Source organism: Patiria miniata, unplaced genomic scaffold, assembly GCF_015706575.1.
Source record: "Patiria miniata isolate m_02_andy unplaced genomic scaffold, ASM1570657v1 HiC_scaffold_26, whole genome shotgun sequence".
In the NCBI taxonomy this organism is placed as follows: Eukaryota; Metazoa; Echinodermata; class Asteroidea; order Valvatida; family Asterinidae; genus Patiria; species Patiria miniata.
Window position 1 is genome coordinate 4,773,960 of NW_024037065.1, and position 21,592 is coordinate 4,795,551.

Consider the following 21,592-nt stretch of genomic DNA (forward strand, 5'->3'; position numbering starts at 1 on the left):
TTGCCGTGCCTATTTTGATTCACGTTTCATGTTTCCTCCGTCATGTCTGTAGCCTAGACCAGTACCAATCATGCACTATATAGCCTGATGAATGCGCCTATCAATTATGCCCCCCCCGATTGTCACTTTTGGAGTGACAAAATCTTTTTAGTTAACCTAATTAATAATATTACATGCAACGCCTACTGTAGGCTTGGTCTAACGTTAACTTATAGGCCATACTAATAATAAGTAAGGCGATTGTGTAGTTAAGGACACCTCCCTCTCTTCTTTTTTTCTGAGAACAAGTCAATTTTTTTCAGTGTTTGCATTTATGTCGATGGTAATTTTTACCCAAATTTTTCACATAATTTTCCTCAAATATTATGCCGCATCAATGTATATAGGTTTGCAGCACTTTATTTGTCATCATTGTGCAATTGAAGTTACAAGTAAAAAAAAAAAAAAAAGTTGAAGAAAACCCCAAACGAAGTGTATGTGCAAATCATACAGCAAGGTAGCTAGGGTTATAAGGCTATACACGGGCACCTTGGGGTGCCAGATTATTTTTTAGTTACGCCACTGAAATTATAGTTTTATTTTTTATGCAAATTCCCAAAATTTGCAGAAAATTCAGTGTTGATCACAAGGTTATAAATAACGAAACTGGACCTACAATCAATTGAAGTTGACGGGTTTTTTTACTTTTAGGTTGACAAAGAGGTTTTTTATTTTCATTTTGTTTATCACACTGGAAATTGCATACATTTTTGGTTCTTTTGCTATATACTTACATCAGATTTTTTTACCGACTTTTCTAAAGTTCAAGGCCCTCCAAAAAAGAGAAACACAAAATTTAAAAAGTATACAAGGCCTCAACTTTGGTTTGGGAAAAAAAAACATGTGGCATTATCATTAAAACAGGTGTTTTTATCAAGATGTTCTTTAAAAAAATCAATTTGAATGTTTCATTAAAAAAATTAAACAATAAGAATTGCATACTCAGAACGGTACTTCCAGAAATTCACAAAAAAATTGACTTTTAATAAAAAACAACATTATTTCCAAGCAACATGATCTCGTTGAACTTCACTTATAAATCCCAAGATTTAAAGTATTGTTACGAACCCAGAATGCTTGATTATGGAAATCTAGCGCCCTCTGGATTCACTCTGTCCACGAAGTACACAATCTTCTTCTTGTCTTATAGTTGCACTTTTATTCCCAGGGTCTCTTACCAAGCACAGCGAGCGCTACTGCATGCATTATTCATGTAGCGATGTACATGTGCGCTACTGACCACACCTCCCTTCACCCCAGCGAGCTAAGTTCCTTTCCCCATAGCATGCGTGCTCCGAGAGACTGCTCAGCGGCACGGAGTATTTCTCTCCCCGTGTGTTACCCATGAACACTAACTGGAGTTCTCGGTCCAGTTGTCTAGTCTCGTACTTAGCTCGAGGGAATGGAATGTTACCCTTGCGTGGTCGCGTAGCTGGGCGTGGTAAGACATCCTGTGGTGTCAATAACCTGTGACACAATCATCTTTTAGCTTGTCAATCACTCCATCAAGGTTACTCAAGATGTTGTGTAAACACTTTTGCAATCTGATCTAACTCTGATCTAACTTTTGCACACATTTCTCTCTGTATTTGCACACTTCTCTCTCCATGTTTTCCCTTTTGTAAATGCACACGTTTCTAGTCTCTTGCATTAGGCACTCTTAGTAAATCATTTGACTAGTCATGTGATCCTTCGACATGGAAGATTACTAATGGATAAATTCCTAAATCAGTGCTCATGCATTATTTAATCCCGAGACTTCTACTTATACATACCGGAAATTTTCCTTACTTTCGGCAGTGCGGCGAACCACGAAACCAATGTAGTGCGAACCAAAGATCCTACAGCGCCATAGGCGCAAGATAGTTCACTGTGTACTGAACGCCCATTGACTGAGCGTGTCACTCACGGAGCCGAGCCACCGCCATTTTAGGAAGTAAAGTCGCGGTGTCTGGACGCCCCCTCGTGAATTTCCCCATAGCTTATCGTTGTTGAAAAAAGTAAACAACTTGACAACAAGTTTTCATCATAATTTTGTGGGAAATCAGGTGGCATTCTTAAGATAAGCAGTCATAATTGAAGCATATATTCGGTACGTATGTTCACGTATGCATTTTGTCTAGGTTTATTTCAAATGGTGACTTTTTAAAGAAAATAAGTTTTGGTCGATGAAAACAAATTTTGGAATAGCAATGCATACTAGGACTTAGCATAATTAATAATAAATAGCAAGGCACACATGGCACATGTTTCATGAAAGTTTGATCTTCCCGATTTTCCTCAAAAGTACTTCTACCAACTTGTTTGTTAACTTGGATGAACTTCAAATTAATTCAGTTAAATATTAGGCAACAAAGTAATTCAAACATTCTTTGGGAATGAGAACATTGTATCAACGCAGTGGCTATTGTTACGGCAGCCGTAACGCATTTCCCATTTTGTATCGTTACGGTAGACTGCAACTTTTATAAAAACATGACAAGAACATATAAAATTAGAAGGAAAAAAGTGAATTGAACGTTATGAAATTTGGACTTTATTTCCCTTTTAAAAAAAATCCTCCAAAGCCTCAGGTAGAAAGGGAAAAAAATTCAAGTGCAAAAACTGAGACTCGAACCCGCAACCTCGCGGTACAAAATCCTACCCTCTATCGACTGAGCTGCCGCACTGATCGTTAGATCGTGTGGAAACAGTTACTTATATACTTGCGTGCGTATCAAAAAAGTATCGTAGAGGGCGCTAAACAACGACTGCCGTAACGATAGCCACTTTGTTGTATCAATCATGCTGACGTCCAGAAATTGGGCACAAATCTATCATAGTTCTTACACAACTTGACAACACGTTTTCATTGTAATTTTGTGGAAAATAAGCATCCAGGTCGAGTCCGAGTCACAAGCTGCAAAGGACTCGAGTCTCAGGAGCAAAAAAATTTAACGACATGGACACATTTTTTTTTTTTTTTTTTGCCACAACCGCTTCTGATTTTCTGTACGGAGTGTATCGTTGTTTCAAATTCAATCGCCATTTTTGTTTACAACAAATACATATTAAATCTTTATAATAATTCAGTTTGTGAGCAAACAAAATTTGTGTCGGAAAAGGCCTCAACAATTGTAGTTTTTCATACACCGGTTATGTTGAAATTTTTGAGTGAAACTTTATTACAGTTAAAAATTAGGGATATCACAAATAAAGTTAAATACACTGTATTTGGCCTGCAAATTATTGAAACATTCGTTGTATGTACATCATGTACATGTATCATGAACATAAACACGATACACTATTTATCATGCTGGCATCCGGAAATTGGGCACATATCAGGCGGAGGGGTTGTTCCTTTGTTCATGTTCCTTAAATCATGGGGGGGGGGTAGACTATCAAGAAAATGACATGTTTAAAAATAAGAATGTAGGCCTATTGGCAAAAACCACGTAAAAACGTGTTGCAATCTGACGCCACTGTATGTCATCTCAATGAAGGTCATTCATTGCAAAAATAATATTTGACTTGAATCTGGAACTGAGAAACATTTCCAATTTTGAGGAAATAATTTAAAAGTTTTCTTGCCTCTCCATAGACTTTGTTCACAGTTGCAGAAGTGGCATCACATTGCAACATTTTTCAAAAACCACTTGATCTTAATTTTTTTCGTGAGGAATTTTTTAGCAGTCTATTTATCAGGCTTCCATAATACGTAAATGATAATTTGCCAAATAGACACTCATTATGGCCGGCAAATTATTGAAACATTTAGGAGAAATATTTGGCCAGCAAATTTTGAAACATTCTTTGTAAGTACATGTACACGTATCATGAACATAAACACAATACACTATTTATCATGCTGGCGTCCGAAATTGGGCACAAATCAGGCGGAGGGGTAACACCTTTGTTCATGTTCCTTAAATCAGGGGGGGGGGTAGACTTCCAAGTAAATGACATGTTTAATAATAAGAATGTAGGCCTATTGGCAAAAACAACGTAAAAACGTGTTGCAATCTGACGCCACTTTATATCATCTCAATGAATGTCATTCATTGCAAGAATAATATTTAACTTGAATCTGGGACCAAGAAACATTTCTAATTTTGAGGAAATAATTAAAATGTTTGCTTGCCTTTCCATAGACTTTGTTCACAATTGCAGAAGTGGCATCACATTGCAACATCTTTTCCAAACTACTTTATCTTAATTTTTTTGTGAGGAATTTTTTGGCAGTGTATTTATCAGGCTCCCGTAATACGTAAATGATATTTTGCCAAATAGGCACTCATCATGTCCAGCAAATTATTGAAACATGTAGGCCCATTTTTTCCCCTCACCAAAATGGCCGCCCTACTGGTGTGGACGGAGGACTTGATTGGGAGTGGATGGAGGACTTGGCCGGGAGTGGATGCAGGACTTGGCTGGGAGTGGATGCAGGACTTGGCCGGGAGTGGATGCAGGACTTGGCCGGGAGCGAATGCAGGACTTGGCCGGGAGTGGATGTAGGACTTGGCCGGGAGCGGATGCAGGACTTGGCCGGGAGTGGATGTAGGACTTGGCCGGGAGTGGATGCAGGACTTGGCCGGGAGTAAATGTAGGACTTGGCCGGGAGTGGATGCAGGACTTGGCCGGGAGTGGATGCAGGACTTGGCCGGGAGTGGATGCAGGACTTGGCAGGGAGTGGATGCAGTATTTGGCTGGGAGTGGATGTAGGACTTGGCTGAGAGTGGATGCAGGACTTGTACTTATTCATGTCCCACTTTCTTCATTTTCCTGCATTTTCTTTTCACTGTTGCCTCATGTAGCTCTCTGTTTTGAAACTTCAGTGCATAGTGTATCCGTAAACTTACGAATGTTGCCACTATCTTGGCTTTAATCCGCTCACAGCACACATTCAGCTCTTGGTACAGACTCAAGCTACGCATTTGTTCAATAAGCATCTAGGAGATATTGTTTCTTATCATTTTGCCGGTGGCAAACTCTGCTCGAAACACTTTCTCACACTGGGTACAAAATGCAAGAAATTTCCCTGAGGGTACCATCAATGATCCAAATTCAGATTTTGATGTGTCGTAGACTTTGTTGTATATGAACACTAGTGCTGGGTCGTCCAACTGGGCGTTGGGTCGGAGCAGAGCATCTCTGCAGGCCTGGCATGATGAAGGAGTTTCATGGCAAGTGAGTGCTCTTCGACAGAGATACCCAGCTATGTACGCAAGTGTGTTCTGTTCGGGAAGATCCACTGGAATGGGAGCAGCAACACCTTTTAGCACATTGTTATACTTTGACTTCACGTTCCACATAATTTGCGCCTCTTTCTTCTACAGGTGCAGGACTTGTTCGTGAGGTTCTGTAAGGTGAGAATGAATCTGTCTGAGTCTACTATACAGTTGGCATTTGCAGCCGGCTTTATTAACGCTGCGACCAACACCATCCTAAAAGTGCATCGAAATTCCGTTGGGGAAGGATTGTCTCTAAATCCCCCTTTTCTCCTTATAGTGGAAAGCAGGTTCTCCACAATATCCTGGTTGAGGCGTGATGTGAGCAGAAATCTAACGTCGCTGGTCTCTTTCATATGTTGCCACAGTTGAGTAACACATGGTAAGGCCAGACGCCATTCCTCAATGAACATTACTCTCTTAGCTCCAACTACTCTTAGACTCTTCAGCACAGGCAGGCATGTATTGAAGAAGGCCTTGTGTTCAGAATTTTGAGATAAAGGCCTTTTAAGTTTCTTTGGGTCTTTGAAAAATCTTCCATTGAAAGAGTCAAACAAAGAGTCAATCATTTCAATGATTTCAGCCGTGTATGCAGCTTCTGCCGGTAGCTTGCCAAAAGCAACATAGCTATACATTCCTGCTGCAACAGAATGACTGAGGACTTGAGCGGCTTTATTTACTCGCATTTTGGAGAAGCTGGTGAGCTCAAAGTGACCATTCGTAAGTTTGTGCGCTTTTCTGATTGGCAGCTAGGAATCTTGTTCGTATAAGTCTCGGATGTGAGCCCATCTGATGTGTTTGCATCCATCTTTTCCATTGATTTTGAAGACGTACTTGTATTCTTTAGAAGATGTGGAGGGTCGTGCATGAAGAAGATCTTTTCTTGATCATGGAGGACGAAATGCTGGTCTGCTGTGACTGAAAGATTCTTATAGAGTTTAGTATTGCAGGTCCCCTGGTCACATACCACCACCTTAGGCTGCAACCCGAGGTCTTTTAGATGTTCAATGCATTCCATGAGCAGAGCTTCAAGGTTTTTTAGGCACTTGTTACATCTCTGGACAAGAAGTATCCAATGGGTTGTTTCCACCTACCAATTAATCCCCTCACCATGAACACAAGTGCATGATTGGCTGGCTTTGAGGTTCTCCCTAACGAGCCAAAATCTTCAAATCCCTCTACTCTGTCTTCTGTGATGTAAAACAAGCCCGTCCGCAGACTCATTTCATCAAACGAAATGACACAAAACTTGTCCCTTTCAGTCATACCAGCAACTTTGTCTCCGAGCAGTTCCAATACTTTGGGAGGAAATCCGGGGTTCACTTCAACATTTTTCAACCAACGACAAGAGATGAAATTGACGGAAGCGTGAAAATGCCCTGACAGAACTGGTAGGCAAGAGGACTCTGGTGGTACAATGAGAGAGCTATGATTTTGTCTTTGTAGCTCCATCTCCTTCCTTTAGCCTTACAACGACATGATGAATTCCTCAACTGCGATGTAAGGAATGTTAATGCAGGCTCTTCAAGAAACTCCTGAGCACCTTGGATCAATTCATTAATCGACTGTGAAGCTTTAGTCAGCTTTTCCATGGACTTTTTCAGAAGATGTACCTGTTTCCTTAGCCTGCATGTTCGTTGGCGTTCTTTCTTGAGCAGCTTGCGTTGCTTTTTACTGGGTAATTGGTCAGCAATGCCAGTTGATTCAAGTAAAGAGTCAGCTGACTGTGTTTCTTGAGGAGCTTTGCAGTAAGAATGATCATCCTGTATGGTGTAATCCTCTGCAACAAAACAAGAATTAAGCATCACCCCCATGTCATGCAAAACAAAAAAATAATAAGGCAAGCAAAACAATCTCACGTGGCTCACTTTTCATTGTTGGTATCCAAAATCTATGACAAAGAAGACAATCTTTATTTTTTCCCTTCAATTATAGCTCCCAAATATCTTTTCGAAAATGTCACTTGTGAAGGGGATGATTAGGCAAATTTTCACTGTTGAAAATGTGAAGCTGGCAAAGTAATCAAGATACAGCCTTTATGTCTGTGTCTCTCTCCACACATACAGTGTCACCCACAAATCAGCTTGAGATCATGTAAAAGTTATAAATATATATCTTTGGTCAATTTTCATAGACTGCTTTGGAATGCAAACAGCGGTAGCAGACGACGCACTTAACGATTGTCCGGTTTTCATGTCTTAAAATGTATCCTTCTCGAACGTACTTAAAAGATGATTCAAACCAAAATTTTCATCAGTAGACCAAGTAAATATAAATTGTCTGTATAGTGTGGTAACGGCGCTAAAAACTAAACCCATTATGACAGTTTTGTGCACAAATAGACTGGTCTCCAGTGCCTGACCCTCTATGATCGTACTTAACTGCATTTCAGAGGCAGAACCAGTCAGTTGTAAATAGTTTCAGTTAAATGTATACATTTCCAACGTGTCGAAAGATTACAAACTGCGCGGGCGTGGCTCGCGGGCCATGTTTACGGGTCAGATTCAGGGTCCGTGTACAGTGTACGTGCAAAATAACGTCACATTCAACGAAAAAAACGTACAACGTGAGACCTTAATTTTCTCATTGAAACGGTTTCCGACTTGAATGATCTACACATCGTACTTTCCGTAGCATCTTTTACCATCTGTCAGTGAAGGCAAGTTTACAAAAACTGAAAAAGTTATCCCCTAAAATGTCGCCTGTTTTGAATTTGTGACCCAATACTTTTGTACTACACGACACGGAAAAACGTTAAAGTTTGCAAAAGTGACTTTGCCTTAAATTTCTGTCCACGTGGAAAAAAAATTATCAAAGTACTTCGAGCGTGATGTTGACCGATTCTTCAGTGGGTCAAACTGCGACTGTGCTGGTATCCATGCTTGCTAATTATCAGTATTTCATATTTTGAGTGCGCATGCATGCAATCTAAATGAGCGGCTGAAACATACGTGATCGACTGTGAAAAGAAGGAGGCGGTCACACCGGTGATGGGCTGAGATTGGTTTTATTTTAAATGGGTACTTGGCCTGGTCTGGTCCTAGTATAAGCCTGTGTGGTCTGTGTAGTATGTGAGGTCTGTGTAGTCTGTGGTCCTACAAGAGGAATAAACACAAGGGGAACTAATAAATACGTGCACATGCCTAGGAAATCCTAATCATATCATAAACATTAACAACATAAACGTATGTCACTATAATCAGCCCAGCAATATACACAACATGTTTACATAAACCCAAATATATGGAGGTAAGGGCCAAAACACTTATAGATTAACACTGGATTTACAAAAGGGTCCCTAAATATCCCCAGCGAAGAATTAACCCCATGCAAATGTGTGTAGGTGTGACATGGCATGTAATTCCAATATAAATCAGTACAATGTACATTACAACCCAAATCTAACAATTAACATGATAAACGTGAAGTGAAATCCCTCCAAATATCGTATCAAGATTAACCAAAATTATACTCACTTTCAGTAATTCACGCACAGGGGGTATTTATAATTAACCTGGTGATTGGATTATAATGGCAATTGATGATTTGGAGTCATTAACAAGGATTTTACGGACTAAGAATTATCTGGAAACAACGTGATTCGACAAGGATTTGGCAATTATAACAGTCAGTCACAAGAGGGCGCTGTTGTGCACTCCAGTGGCGAAGACGCTTTCGCACAGACTGTATAACCCGATTTTGGTCGTGTTCGCGCCGGATGCGCGTGCAACTGGCTGCGCTCGTGCAGTTAGTTCTGCATGCTGATTGGCTAATGGTCGTTTGTGTTACTGCGTATGCACGCGGCAGATCAACGCGTATTCGCTAAATGTGTATTCATTACTTCGAAAACCAGATCGCGCTAGCTGTATGTAAATGAAAAGATGATACCAGAGCTCATTAACGTTTGTCACCTCGCCCGTGCTTACTAGTTGTAATGATGCTATGTGTCGTAGATTTTGCGATGCCTAATGTTTGGGCAATCTCTCTCATGCTCTCCTTGTTGCTCATATACCAGCAGAAGACAAGCAGCTGTTTCCTTGGGTCCACTTTCTCTTCACTTCCTCGATGGTGTGTGACTGAATGAGGCAAAACCTGTTGCTCCAAGGTTTCAAACACATCCCTTGACAAACGATAGTGATACCTGAAGCCATTAAGGTTGTACCGTGGTACAACATCATCTACACAGCCTGTGAAATGAATATGATTCATACTCGTGAAAAAAAGAAGATCATTTAAATACTAGTGCCACCAATACTAAGGCCAAAAAAGTGTATGTTTGCTTCCGATAACATATACATGGCATTTGAAAATAGGGTAGGTAGGATTTTTTTGTAAGAGTGAAGTGGTAAATGGAAAAAACGTTTTAATGGTTTTGATATGGTCCGTAACATAATTGATCTTGGGGCATACTTTTGCAACATAAAACTCCTCTTATATGTCTATAAAATACTTGACATCCATTTTTTGTTTGTCAATTCAATACTGCACTTCTTTAAACATTTCACAACTGTCCATACGTTTTTGGACACTGAACACAGAGTTATGTTGTTGAAGTCATTTCTGGAATTATTATGAGTGGTATTTTTGCGCCGGGGTGACCCCAGCGCAAAAAAATGCATCTTATAATAGTTTATGCGGTACCCGCTGCTATGTACATCAGATTCCAACCGGCCAACCGATCCTGTTAGCTCGTTGGTGGAGTGGTAAGACATCTGCACTAGAAAGCAGGAGGTCGTGGGTTCGAGTCCCACCCAAGTGTTTTTTTTCAACTTTCACTAGGGAGGTAACACACTTAGTATACAGTGTTTAAAAAACGCCGGTGAAGGGAAAAACCTAAATTTGAATTTCTTGAATTAAGACACTGTTCAATTTTAAGATTTTTCTGTTTAAATTGTGAACCCAAAAATTTGCTCATTGAAAATGTTTGTGAGAAAAATTGGCTAGCTGCCATGTACTGACACAACAATTAATCCCCAAGCAGTATATTCAAATTCAGGCGAATGCTGAAATAGCTCAATCATGTAGCTTTTTTGCCTGAAATGAAGTAACACCTTTGAATATGTGAGTATGCATTTGCATAAAACAAATAAGGCACCAAAATACCCTTGAAGATGGGAAAACAAATATTGAAAATAGGGTTGAATTGGAGACAAGGTGCGTTTTCAAAGATTATTTGAAGAATACACATTGCATGGGCCCTTTGAATTCATGAGAGTTAACCATGGAGGGAGGGGGGGGGGGGGCTGGTCATTGAGCAAGGTCATCACTAGGGGGATTGGGTATTGTTTGTTCCCCCCGAAAAAAACAACAAAACAAAACAAAACCAAAAACCAGCAACCAAAAACCAGCAACCAAAAAAAAACCCAATAAAATATATATCAACAAAAAACAAAAAAAATGAGACAAAAGAAAGAACAAGAGGTGCGCAGTCATATTGCTGTTAATTCAGTGGGAGCAAGAATATAGAACAAAATACAGTTAGTTTTTTTTGTGGGGGTGTGCTTTGCCCCCCCCCCCTCCTCCTTTTAAAACAAACCCTGGTGATGCCCATGTTTGCAATTTTTGCTGGGTCTGATGCTATTTTTCCTGAATAATTTTGATACATTTTTGGGGCCAGTCTTTCAACAAACAATTGTGTAAACTGTTGAATAGTACTTTTATCCCTTCTTGTATTTTCTTTATACTAGGTCAATCTCGGTGTTTACACAGAGAATGAGAATACTAATGAAGATATTGTGAAAATAGGAAATTGTCTGAGAAACATCTAAGACCTCTTCATAGATGTCCAACTCCTCATTTGAGTCTCCGATGTCACGAATCGTGCGAAGTATTGTCTGCAGAGAAAAATAAAAATATGTTCTTATTCTTCAGCAACAAGGCACAGTGATTCAGCAGAAACACTAGACTATATAGATTGTAGTACATGTACTTTGCAACTTCATTTCTTCTCCGTGTCTAATTCCTGCTCCAGATCTGAATCTTCTGTATCTGTTTCAAGGATGACGAAGACTGCACCGTCTGAAATGGAATGCTTGTAACACAATGTGAATGCAATTAAAGACCTGTGTTAAAATCCAACCATTTATTTCTGAACTGTATTATGTTCCATTAAATGCATGACTAAAAAAATATTCCTATTTTTTTATAAAATAAATACCTGGGTAAAAAAATTTGAAATGTAGATGCTCTGTGGTGCATTTTAAAGCCTCCTGGCATGCCTGGGCCAACTATTGGTCGAAAATGTTTTGCAATTTATGCATGTTTTTAAGTTAACTTTTCCTTTATATTGGCTTGAAACTGCCTAAATGGCCAACTTGTATATGATAACTGGGAAAATCGACCACGTTTTCCATATTTTAACTCCTTACATGCCTTACTGCAGATGATACATATCGTCATCGCGTATCCCGGCTTCAGATCGAGTTGCCTAATTTCTGCTCATTAACCATGTCTTCCATCCAAATCCATTTCCACGGAATCGTAACCTGAGGATCGGTCTTGTCAAAGTCCGTATCAAACTCCGAACCTCTTTGGATAATAACACATTTGTGTTGCACTGACATCTTGCGGAATAAATAATGGCAAAATACGTTCGAAACATTTGAAACGACACACTAACGTACGTATCAGCATGCAGGATGCGTGCATGAAATGCACACATGAACTTTGCCCGCATGATGCCCTCTACCGGCGCGGCACGGCGACAATTTACTAGTCTTATTTCCAGGCTTTATATTTGCAACAAGACGATGTTTAAAACGGGTTATTGTGGAGATCATCGCGTGTCACTACAAGCATAGGCACAGAAACGGCCGCAAAGAGTCCCAACGCACTTCATGGCTCATGTGTGAATATTCATATTTATCTGCAACCAATCACAGCGCAATGACTGTTGGTTCCCCGGATGCTGTTTACATGTTGTGTACAATACATTGTACAATACATTGTACACGCCGTACGCAGCTTCGAGCTGAAAAATGCATGCACATGGCATCGTATAGTACACACGTACATGTACGTACGTATGTACAATGTACATGTACATTGAATACTTGCTTGCACGCACCGTACCCCAGAGCTACACGCGTATGCTGTAGAGAGCGGATCGCGTGCGTTCGGCGGCAGAAAAAAAAATGGCTGAAAACGGGACAGCCGCTGACTCTGATGGTAGTGGGTGCAGCGGCTGTGGCTGTCAATGGCAGGGCCGTTGATGTTGTTAGCTGATCCTCGGATGGTAGTGCTTTTGTGGGAGCGGCGGCTGTGGCTGTCAATGGGAAGGCCGTTGATGCTGGTAGATGATGATCTTCTGACAGTCGTGCCTTTTCATATTCAACACAGAGAAGACACTGACATTAAAACTATCATCATAATTGTAAACAAAAAAGAAATACACTTATTTAAAACGTGCAGAGCTTTTTTGAAGACGTATGTAATCAACCTCCCACAAAGCGAATTTTTGCAGCCATGTTCATGTATAACCCAGGAATCGATGGACCAAGGGGGCCAGGGGTCAACAGCGCATACATAATACTGTGAAAACTAAAAAAAAAAATACTTGTGTACACACACATACCATACCACTGAGTTCTTGGAGGATTGAGATTTGTTTTAATAGTAACAAAGTGAGTCTCATTCAGGATGTTTATGTTACCCAGTTATCTCAGATATCATGCCCAAGTCGAAATCGTAACTTCGTAGTGCTCATACCTACGGGGACGTCTCTATAGTCCGAAGTACCATTGGTCCGAAGTCCCATTGTTCCGAAGTCCCTTTGGTTCAAAGTCCCATTGGTGGTCCGAAGTCCCATTGGTCCGAAGTCCCTTTGGTCCAAAGTCCCATTGGTCCCAATTTCCATTGGTCTGATAGCCCACACTCATGTACATACCGGTAAAAACTAGCAATCGGAGAAAACGGCATCTAAAGTTGAATGCCTTCTAAAAACAACACTTTGCGTCAAAACGACAGAGTGTTTTCAGTTGGGTTTCTCGTTGTGTTGTGGACACTTGATGAATTGAATTTATTAAATCTGCTGTTTTTTACCCGTTTGTGTATTAAATAAACAAAAAATAAGAGAAAAACGATGAGTATTGGTTCGTGAAACCGAAAAAGCTGCGAAACTGTAAATTTTCGTTTCCACGAAGTAACACTCTCCACGGTATACAACACGAGGAAAGTGGAACTTCAGGTCAGCGCGCGCGCGCTCATACAACTTGTTACAAGAAGAGTGTTACTTCGTGAAAACGTTTTTGCTCACCTATGAGCAGAGTGCGCGCCATGCATTGCAATGGTAAATGGGACTTGAGTGTTACTTCGTGAAAACGAAAATTGTCGCTTATGCGCAAAAGTTGCCATGGATACTTAGCGTAATTATTAGAGTAAAGCTCTTGAAGCTTTGAAACTTCGTGCAATGGTAGGTCTTGATGAATAATGTTTAAAAATAAAAAAAACTGAAATTCGAAAAAAAAATATGGTTTAACTTGGTAGAGTGTTATTTGTGGTGTCGGTGACGAAATGTCCCATTGGTCCAAAGTCCCATTGGTCCGACGCCCCATAGGATTAGGGTAAGTGTCAGTCAACCTGAACATGAGGAACTACACAGTACCTGTGTTTCGGACCAATGGGACTTCGGACCAATGGGACTTCGACTATCGAGACGTAACCCACAACTACATGCACGGAGTTCAAGAAGTTGGTGGTACACTTGTGTTAAAATATGAATTAAGAATAATTGTATGTGCACGTTTTGAAAAATATGATTGATCATGCACACGCACGAGGTGTCATTCATAGATCATACAACATCGCGACATTCCGCTTCTAAACAGTCCTGTTGCGGCACATGGTAGCATCGTGTGTGGAAAGTCTAGTTGCCTTACATGCAACATGGCTGCCTTACATGCAACACGGCGCATTCCCTCTTCCGTAGCGGTTTAGACCAGACCCAATCACAAATGTTACATTACATGGGGCTTTCGAATAGTGACTCAAACATGTCAAAATCATTCTTTTGCAACTTGAGAATGGATTTTTTTTTACACCCATACACAAAATTAATGAAAAGAAGAGGTTTTATTTTGAGTGGTAAAACAATATTAGACATTTCTTCCAGCTGTGATCAGCCTTCAAAAGATGCATCCCTGCTTGAAAAATGGACCATTTTTCGGAATGCAGATAAAAGGCGGCATCTTGGCACAAGTTACTGATTTAATTTTAAGCAAAGATGACCTCCGGCAAAATACATTTATTAAAAGAAAATCCAAGGTTTGATCAATCAACCAATCAGAGAGAGCATCCATCAAAATAACGTTTACTAAAAAAAACGAATACATCAAATAAAATATCCACTGCCTTGAAAAAAAACTCATAATTTTCCAACCGAGGGCGAAGGTCAAGCTTCAAGGCAATATTTTTTTCACTCTTTTGAAAAAAAAAATAATTTTGTTATTGTTGCAGCCTTGATTTGAAATTATTATGTTCAATTATCGCTAAACATACATATTGGGGGCCTACATGTATAGTTCATGAAAAATTTGAGTATGTGTTGCCTTTAGTTGTCTTTGATTGACTTACTTTAACCGCACATACAAAAGTACATTCGTGTACGTACGTGTAGAGCAATGTAACGTTAGGCCAAGTCGTCCAATTTTCGGACAACAATGTTTTCACATCTTTATCAATAGTTTGGATTTAAATTCAGGGTAAAGGAAGTCTGCCAAAATCATAATGTTATCGAAGACAAACAAATTACCAACGTACATGTAGTGTTTCGTGTAACTGGACATAGATTATGTTACTTTCTGCATTATGTCCGTATTTATGAAAGCCTATAGGAAGATGAGCCTGCAGGAGTTGTAGACGAGTTGATAGGGAGGTTGTTGGTGCATCGTACTGGGACAGAGGGAGTCGTTGAACAGAACGTTTGTGTGATAGTGAAGAAGAAACGTGGCGTTGAACAGAACGTTTGTGTGATAGTGAAGAAGAAACGTGGCGTTTGTGTTCAGGTATGATGGGTACGAAACATTGTATGAGTATGGAGAAGAACAGGTGTTGGAAGATTTAATAAAGAAAATCTTGGAAGAGAAGGATGTGAGTGTGACGGATATAATAGGGCATAAGGTCGAGTGTATGTGGTTTGGATGATAAGGGTGAGAATGTGTGGTACAAAGGAAGAGTTGTGAGTGAAGCAGAGGGTGGGCGGTGTAATGTGGAGTACGAACAGGTGGGAGGGATGTAGGTGATGAGAATGAGGATTGGAGTTGCGAGGTTTTGCCAGAACCTCTGTTGGATGATTATCGAAAGGGAGAGGTTCAATTTGTGTGAGTGTTCGTGTGACATTGCCCATGTTGTATGTAACTCATGTGGACGAACTAGAAGCACCAGCCCCATGCAATGTGCACAATACGTAAATGCATAGTAGAACACAAACAGGTATGTTCACTATTCAGACCAGAATTTGTAATTACCGAGTTTTTAACAAGACAAATCCACTGTAAGTCTGTAATATTTTTTCTTTTATTGCATGGAGCTTACATCAGTCTATCCTGTGCGCATGCACATACATGTAAACAAAACATGTTGTCAAAATCAGCAATATTAATTAATCCTTTTGGAGTTTAAGTGCATTGTTTGTTGATTTTCTATTATTTGGAACAGCACCGGTTCATTATTTTTCATCACATGTTGGGGGCATGTCGTAAAATGTCATGATTTTCCTGCTGCTTGATGTGAATCAGTTTTGTTTAATATAAAAGTTTATTTGCGTTAGCACTTATTTCTCCAAGCTCTTTTAAGATGTATTTCTTGTATTATTTGTTTTAAGTTGTATAAATTCTTTAGAGATTTTAGTTTTAAAGCACTTTTTTTTACATGGAACTGTGTGCAATATGTCCCTTTTTTGGAACTTTAGACACTTTCATGTGGGGAAACAAATGTTACTTGCCTACGTCCATGCCGAACTCGGCAATTACACATTCTGGTTAGCCTATAGTGGACATACTTTATTTTTGATCCTACTATGCATTTACATAATGTACATGGAGTGGGACTTGTGTGCTGGAATTTACTACCTTACGGAGACATGAACACAATAGGGAACAAAAGATTGTATACGTCTCCAGAAGAACATTTCTATAGATGAATACGTCTCCACAAGAATTTCACGAAATAGATATATTGATTTTACTCAAAAACTAGGAATTTCCAAGGTAGGTTGATATGTCGCAAATGGAAGAGTTTTAGTAAAGGGATATTTAGTCCAAATTTCAAAAGCCCAGGAAATTAATTCTGGTTAAAATAAGAGCATTTTGAAACTTTAATTTCAAACACGAAAACTTTACTACACGAGAACAAAGAAATGTCTCCACAGGAATACAAATTCCAGAATTTGGGCACTGGGGTGTGTGTGGGTGTGTGTGAATGCGTGCAGGTGCAGTATGTACAGATGACCAGTGTAAAATAAAAGTATGTATGTGGTTTACATAAAAAGAACATACATCACCTCCCATTGGAATTGTGCACTATCCATTTTATAAAAAGCGATTATGGACACAAATCAATAATTTAAACCCTAAAGTAACAGTCCCATATCTTCTTAAGCGTTAAGGGATATCCTCCATGGTCTAAGCAAGAATAGTACAACTGCAATTCCAAGACAAGAACATCAGTCCAGCTGAAATTCCAAGACAAGAACAATGGCTAAAAATATAAATTAATTAGGCTTCAATGGCAGACTAAAGTCTCTGTAAAAGATGAACACAAATATAGCCATAACACAGTCACATACATTTGCACATGCATGAAGTACTTTTCAATAACATTTGGTTATGCAATCTGCTGGCCTTCCATAACGTGTTGACCCATTGATCCATGCCTTAATCCTGTGGTATTTCATTCACACCTCAATGTTTATTATAAACAGCTGAGCTGACCCAAAGACCCGGGGTCGTTTTTGGAAACATAAACATTTTCTGATATTGTTTTATTTGGCAGTTAAGAGCTAATTAATATGTTAATCGATTACTATATATAATATAATAGATTACCAAGGATTCTTTGAAGTATTTTACTCACTTGATCTATATAACTATGGACAATTTTTACGAAGCAAGATGAAAAATTGACATTATTTCTTCATTATGCTAATTGACACTTTAATAAATGTGCAAATTAATTTCAAAATTTTAACATAAAGTGTTTTTTTAACTAGTTTGTGTCTAGATAACCCTCCTTACACTTCCTAAACACTTCGGTATATTCAGGCATTTATTTTTAGAAATTCGTGGAGCTCAGTTAATCGCTCTCCTGGGAAATCCAAGGAGCTCAATTTGAGCACCCAAAATTGCTCTCCTGGGAAGTCCGAGGAGCTTGATTTGCATATTTTGTGCTTAAAGTGCACACACACTTGCATCAGAACTGAGAAACAGATGCGACTGTTCACTACAAATTGTGTGCTTTAATCCAATTTAATAGGTTTAAGTTTTACTTGTTTGTGAATCATCCTGATGTGGAAATAGAAATGAAAAACAAATAGGAGTTGACTTGTGGTTCTTCAGTGTTTCTTGATCAGTTTTCTTTTACTATCATTGTCCGTTTAAAAAGAAAACTAATATGTATAAATTAAGTTTTACATTTGTCCCATGATTAAATTAAAGCCGAGTGCTGAGAAGCTCTGACCCAGGAATTGAAGCTGTGAGCTTTGACTTGGAATCTAGACTGAAAGCAGAGGAATTTCACTCTTAATGATTTATTTGTTTTCCTCTATTTGCAGACCAGATCCCGAGTCACAGCTCACACTGCTTCAATGTAATCATGGGACAACCTTCAAAGGCTGAAAGCTTATACAATTTTAATCTTATATTTATAGTGTCGGTTCATCGGGGATGGATGTTCTTTTTTAGTAATGTATAATGAATTCCTTAAGACTTTTAAAGACTAGAGTGAGATATTTCCTAAGCTTCAAGTCCAAACAAAGTGTAGCGAACCCGAAGTTTAATTGTTAGACTGCTAAAAGCCTGCTAAAAAGTGTAGCTAAGTACATGCAAGTCAAAACAAAATTTTATCAGACACTGTTAACACTAGAGTCAAAGTGCTGCTGAAACTGTCTGTCAAGTTCAAACAAAAAGTGTTGCTAAACAACGTCCTCAGATGATCCTTTGTCAGAACATTTAGCTGCAGATACTTCATCAGAGTTCTCAGCTTCAGATCCCTTGTCAGAACCATCAGGTTCAGATCCAGGGTCACCGTCAGAGTCCTCAGCTTCAAATTCTAGGTTGGAGTCCTCAGCTTCAAATTCTAGGTCAAAGTCCCTCAACTTCAGATTCTTTTGTCACAATCCTCAGGTTCAGATCCTGGGTCTGAGCCATCAGCTTCAGATTCTTTGCCATCAGCTTTAGATCCTGTCTCCAAGTCACTTTAAGTCTTAGACTTCTCATCACTGTCAAGTTGGAAATCTGGCTCTGACTCCCCATCAGAGATGTCTTTGTCACTGGAACTGTCATCATCTGAATTGTCTTCTTCCTTTCGCCGCTTTGGAGTTAGTGCAATAATCACTGGTTCGTCTTCCATGATCAACTTTCGGCGTTTGCCCTCCATGAAATGCTTCAGTGCATTTGAATTATTTCAGTTTTCTGAACCTTTGTCCAGGCCAGATTGTTGCCTTTGATCAGCATTAGGTCCTCCATTGTTTGGTGCTTGAGGGAAAGCTTACGATCAGACAGCATAGCATTGAGGATGCTAAACCCACACTCCACTACACTGTTGCTAACCCCAATGGTCAGTACAACTTCCAGCAGCATACACAGGTTAGGAACCTCATTCTTCCTGTATTGCAAGGCTTGCTGCCATAGCTAATTGGTTGGTACTCCTTTGTAGAAGTATTTCTGTATGATCTTCATATTCATCCACTCTCTCCTAAACTTGCCTTCTTCAAAGCCTGCAACTGAGAGTGTTTGAGAGAACTGCTTGGCCAGAACATCAAGCGACTCCAACTCGGATGCATCATCAGTTCTCCAGTTGGCTGGATTCACCCACAGCATTTGTTGATATATGCTGTCGCTGAAGGAGTGAAAACGCTCATCGAAGCACTAAATGAGGGCAGGAATCACATTTTGTTTGAGTGTTGTAATTGAAAGTGTGTTATCTTCAGCATGTGTGTGATGACCACCAGCTGCAATCATCATGTCCAGGGTGAGTGTTTTATTCTCACGGTTTTTTTTTTCAAGCCTCTTCAGATGTCCCTCTTTCGGTATATCCTTGGATATCTCTGTGCCATCGAGACTAATGGTGTACCCAGCTTTTTTTTTACTGGTGTGACTGTCGTGGAGTCATCACCAAGTTGCTCCTGGAGATTTGCTTTGGTCTGTTCTGCAGCGGGCTGTACTTCAAAGGCTTGCAAATCTCCTCTCTCATGAGTGACAATGAGTGACAACTTGGAGACAACGTCCAAGATTTCGTAGTAGAGGCAACTTGTGACAAAAAACTGTGTGCTGCTCAGTAGCTTCAGGATACTTTTCAGTTTGGCATTTAGTTGGCTGTGTTTGGATGTTTGCAATTGAGTTTTCAACTGCCTGCGCCAGGGGAATCCAGTTATTCAACAGGATACCTGCACCTCTCCTATGATGACCCACAGACCAAGTGCCGTGAACCTTTGGGAACTTGTAGACCTGGACCTGTAGCACCTTTGCAGTGGACTCAGAGTGTCTATTGAACCTGCCACTATTTTTCATCAAGTAGTAGAGGGTGATCATCAACTCTCTTTCAACATGGCTTCCTTCATTGCCAAATCTATTCTATGCGAAACACAGCGAATCATTATCAGCCACTGACGCTCATTATTTCTCAATTTCACTAACAGGCCGTTGTAAATTCCTAAACGAAAAAAAACCATGGTTGTAAATTTCAAATTCAGTTTCAAATTTATTTCAGTAATTTATCATCACAATGTGCAATTTAATTAAATTTGTATTATTTACGTCAAAATACTTAAAATAAATTTGTCATGTGTAATAATTTCAGAATCTGCATTTTGATTTGGAATTTTGTATTTCTATGTACATGTAATATTGTTATTTTTTTTTCATTCTTTCAGAATCATAAATGAGAACAAACGAAAGCATTATTTTAAACTACTAAGCTACCAGGGTTCACAGCAGCACCATCAGCAGTAGCACATACTAAGGCTTTGGTGTACTTGTCAAGAGGGATCTTCAGGTTGGTCTGGAGTGCATGATCAATGGATTTGTGAAAGTTTTCTGCTGTAGCATCTCCGAAGCTGTCGATGTCCTCAAGTGCAATGACATAGAACATGGGACGGCCATCTGTAACAACCCTCACCATCACCATCTGCAATTTCGTGGACGAAGTCCCTGGTGCGATTACTACTTTCCACTCCTTTAATGAGCTTGACCCCATTAGCCTTCTGAACCTTCACGAAGGTCTTAAAAGATGTTAATGGGTGTCCATCGAAGCCATGGCATAAGCTGCCACTAGCAGCTTCTTGTATGCCTGAAAGAACAGAATATGAATTGTCTTAATTTTCATTATTTATTTTGTTTTACACTGTTTTATTTTATTAGTGGTCAAATCAGTGATATGATTTTGAATAAAAATATATTATTTTCACACTAATAAACAATTTTCCAGTGCACCAACAAAATGGTCATTTGTGCTGATTAGCGCAACTGATCTTTACTTTTGTTTTGCCAAAAGAAGCCCAACTAATATTCACACAATTACACAAAATTTCAATCAAAATTATTGCAGCATTAAAATACAAGAGAAGAAAAACGAAATCCTGGGTCAAAGTCGACCCCCCCCCTTAAGCATTTAAGTGTTTTAAGTTACACCAGGATGGTTGCTAATGATTGAATAAACAATGAATGAATAAACAACAACGAACCTGCTCCGCTGCTTTATGAAGGGAGCTGATGATGTTGGGCTGTGTACTGCCACCCTCACCGGCACGCTTAGTAGGTTTCAAACTCTGAATTTCCAGACCAATGGAATGAGCCTTTAATTGGAAATATAGAGTTAAAACAATTAAGTTACGTAAACAGAAAAGCAGATTAAATTACACGTATTGAAGGTTTAGAAACCATGAAGAGAAATATTTTCCCATCTCCCTGGCCTCTGAAGCGAAGTTTTGTTTTGTTTTTCTTTAAAATAAATTTATAATTATTTTTATTTTTTTTAAATTTATTTCTGATATTTTATTTCATCTTACTTAATTATTTTGTTATATTTTACTTTGTTTTTATTATGCTCACTTTATTTTATTTTTTTTAATTTTTTCATTTTCTGTTTATTTCAGTTTTTATTTATTGATTTTTTTTATCGAATAGTTTAAT

The 21,592-nt window shown here is 39.2% G+C and overlaps 1 long non-coding RNA gene across 1 annotated transcript; it reads right to left on the reverse strand.

The window, feature by feature from the left end:
* Window positions 1-8,240: 8,240 nt before the first annotated feature.
* On the reverse strand, window positions 8,241-8,781 carry LOC119734112. The gene is made up of 2 exons (XR_005272044.1): window positions 8,726-8,781; window positions 8,241-8,344 (listed from the first exon to the last, which is right to left on the reverse strand). It is a non-coding gene; the product is annotated as an uncharacterized LOC119734112 (long non-coding RNA).
* Between the last annotated feature and the right edge of the window lie 12,811 nt (window positions 8,782-21,592).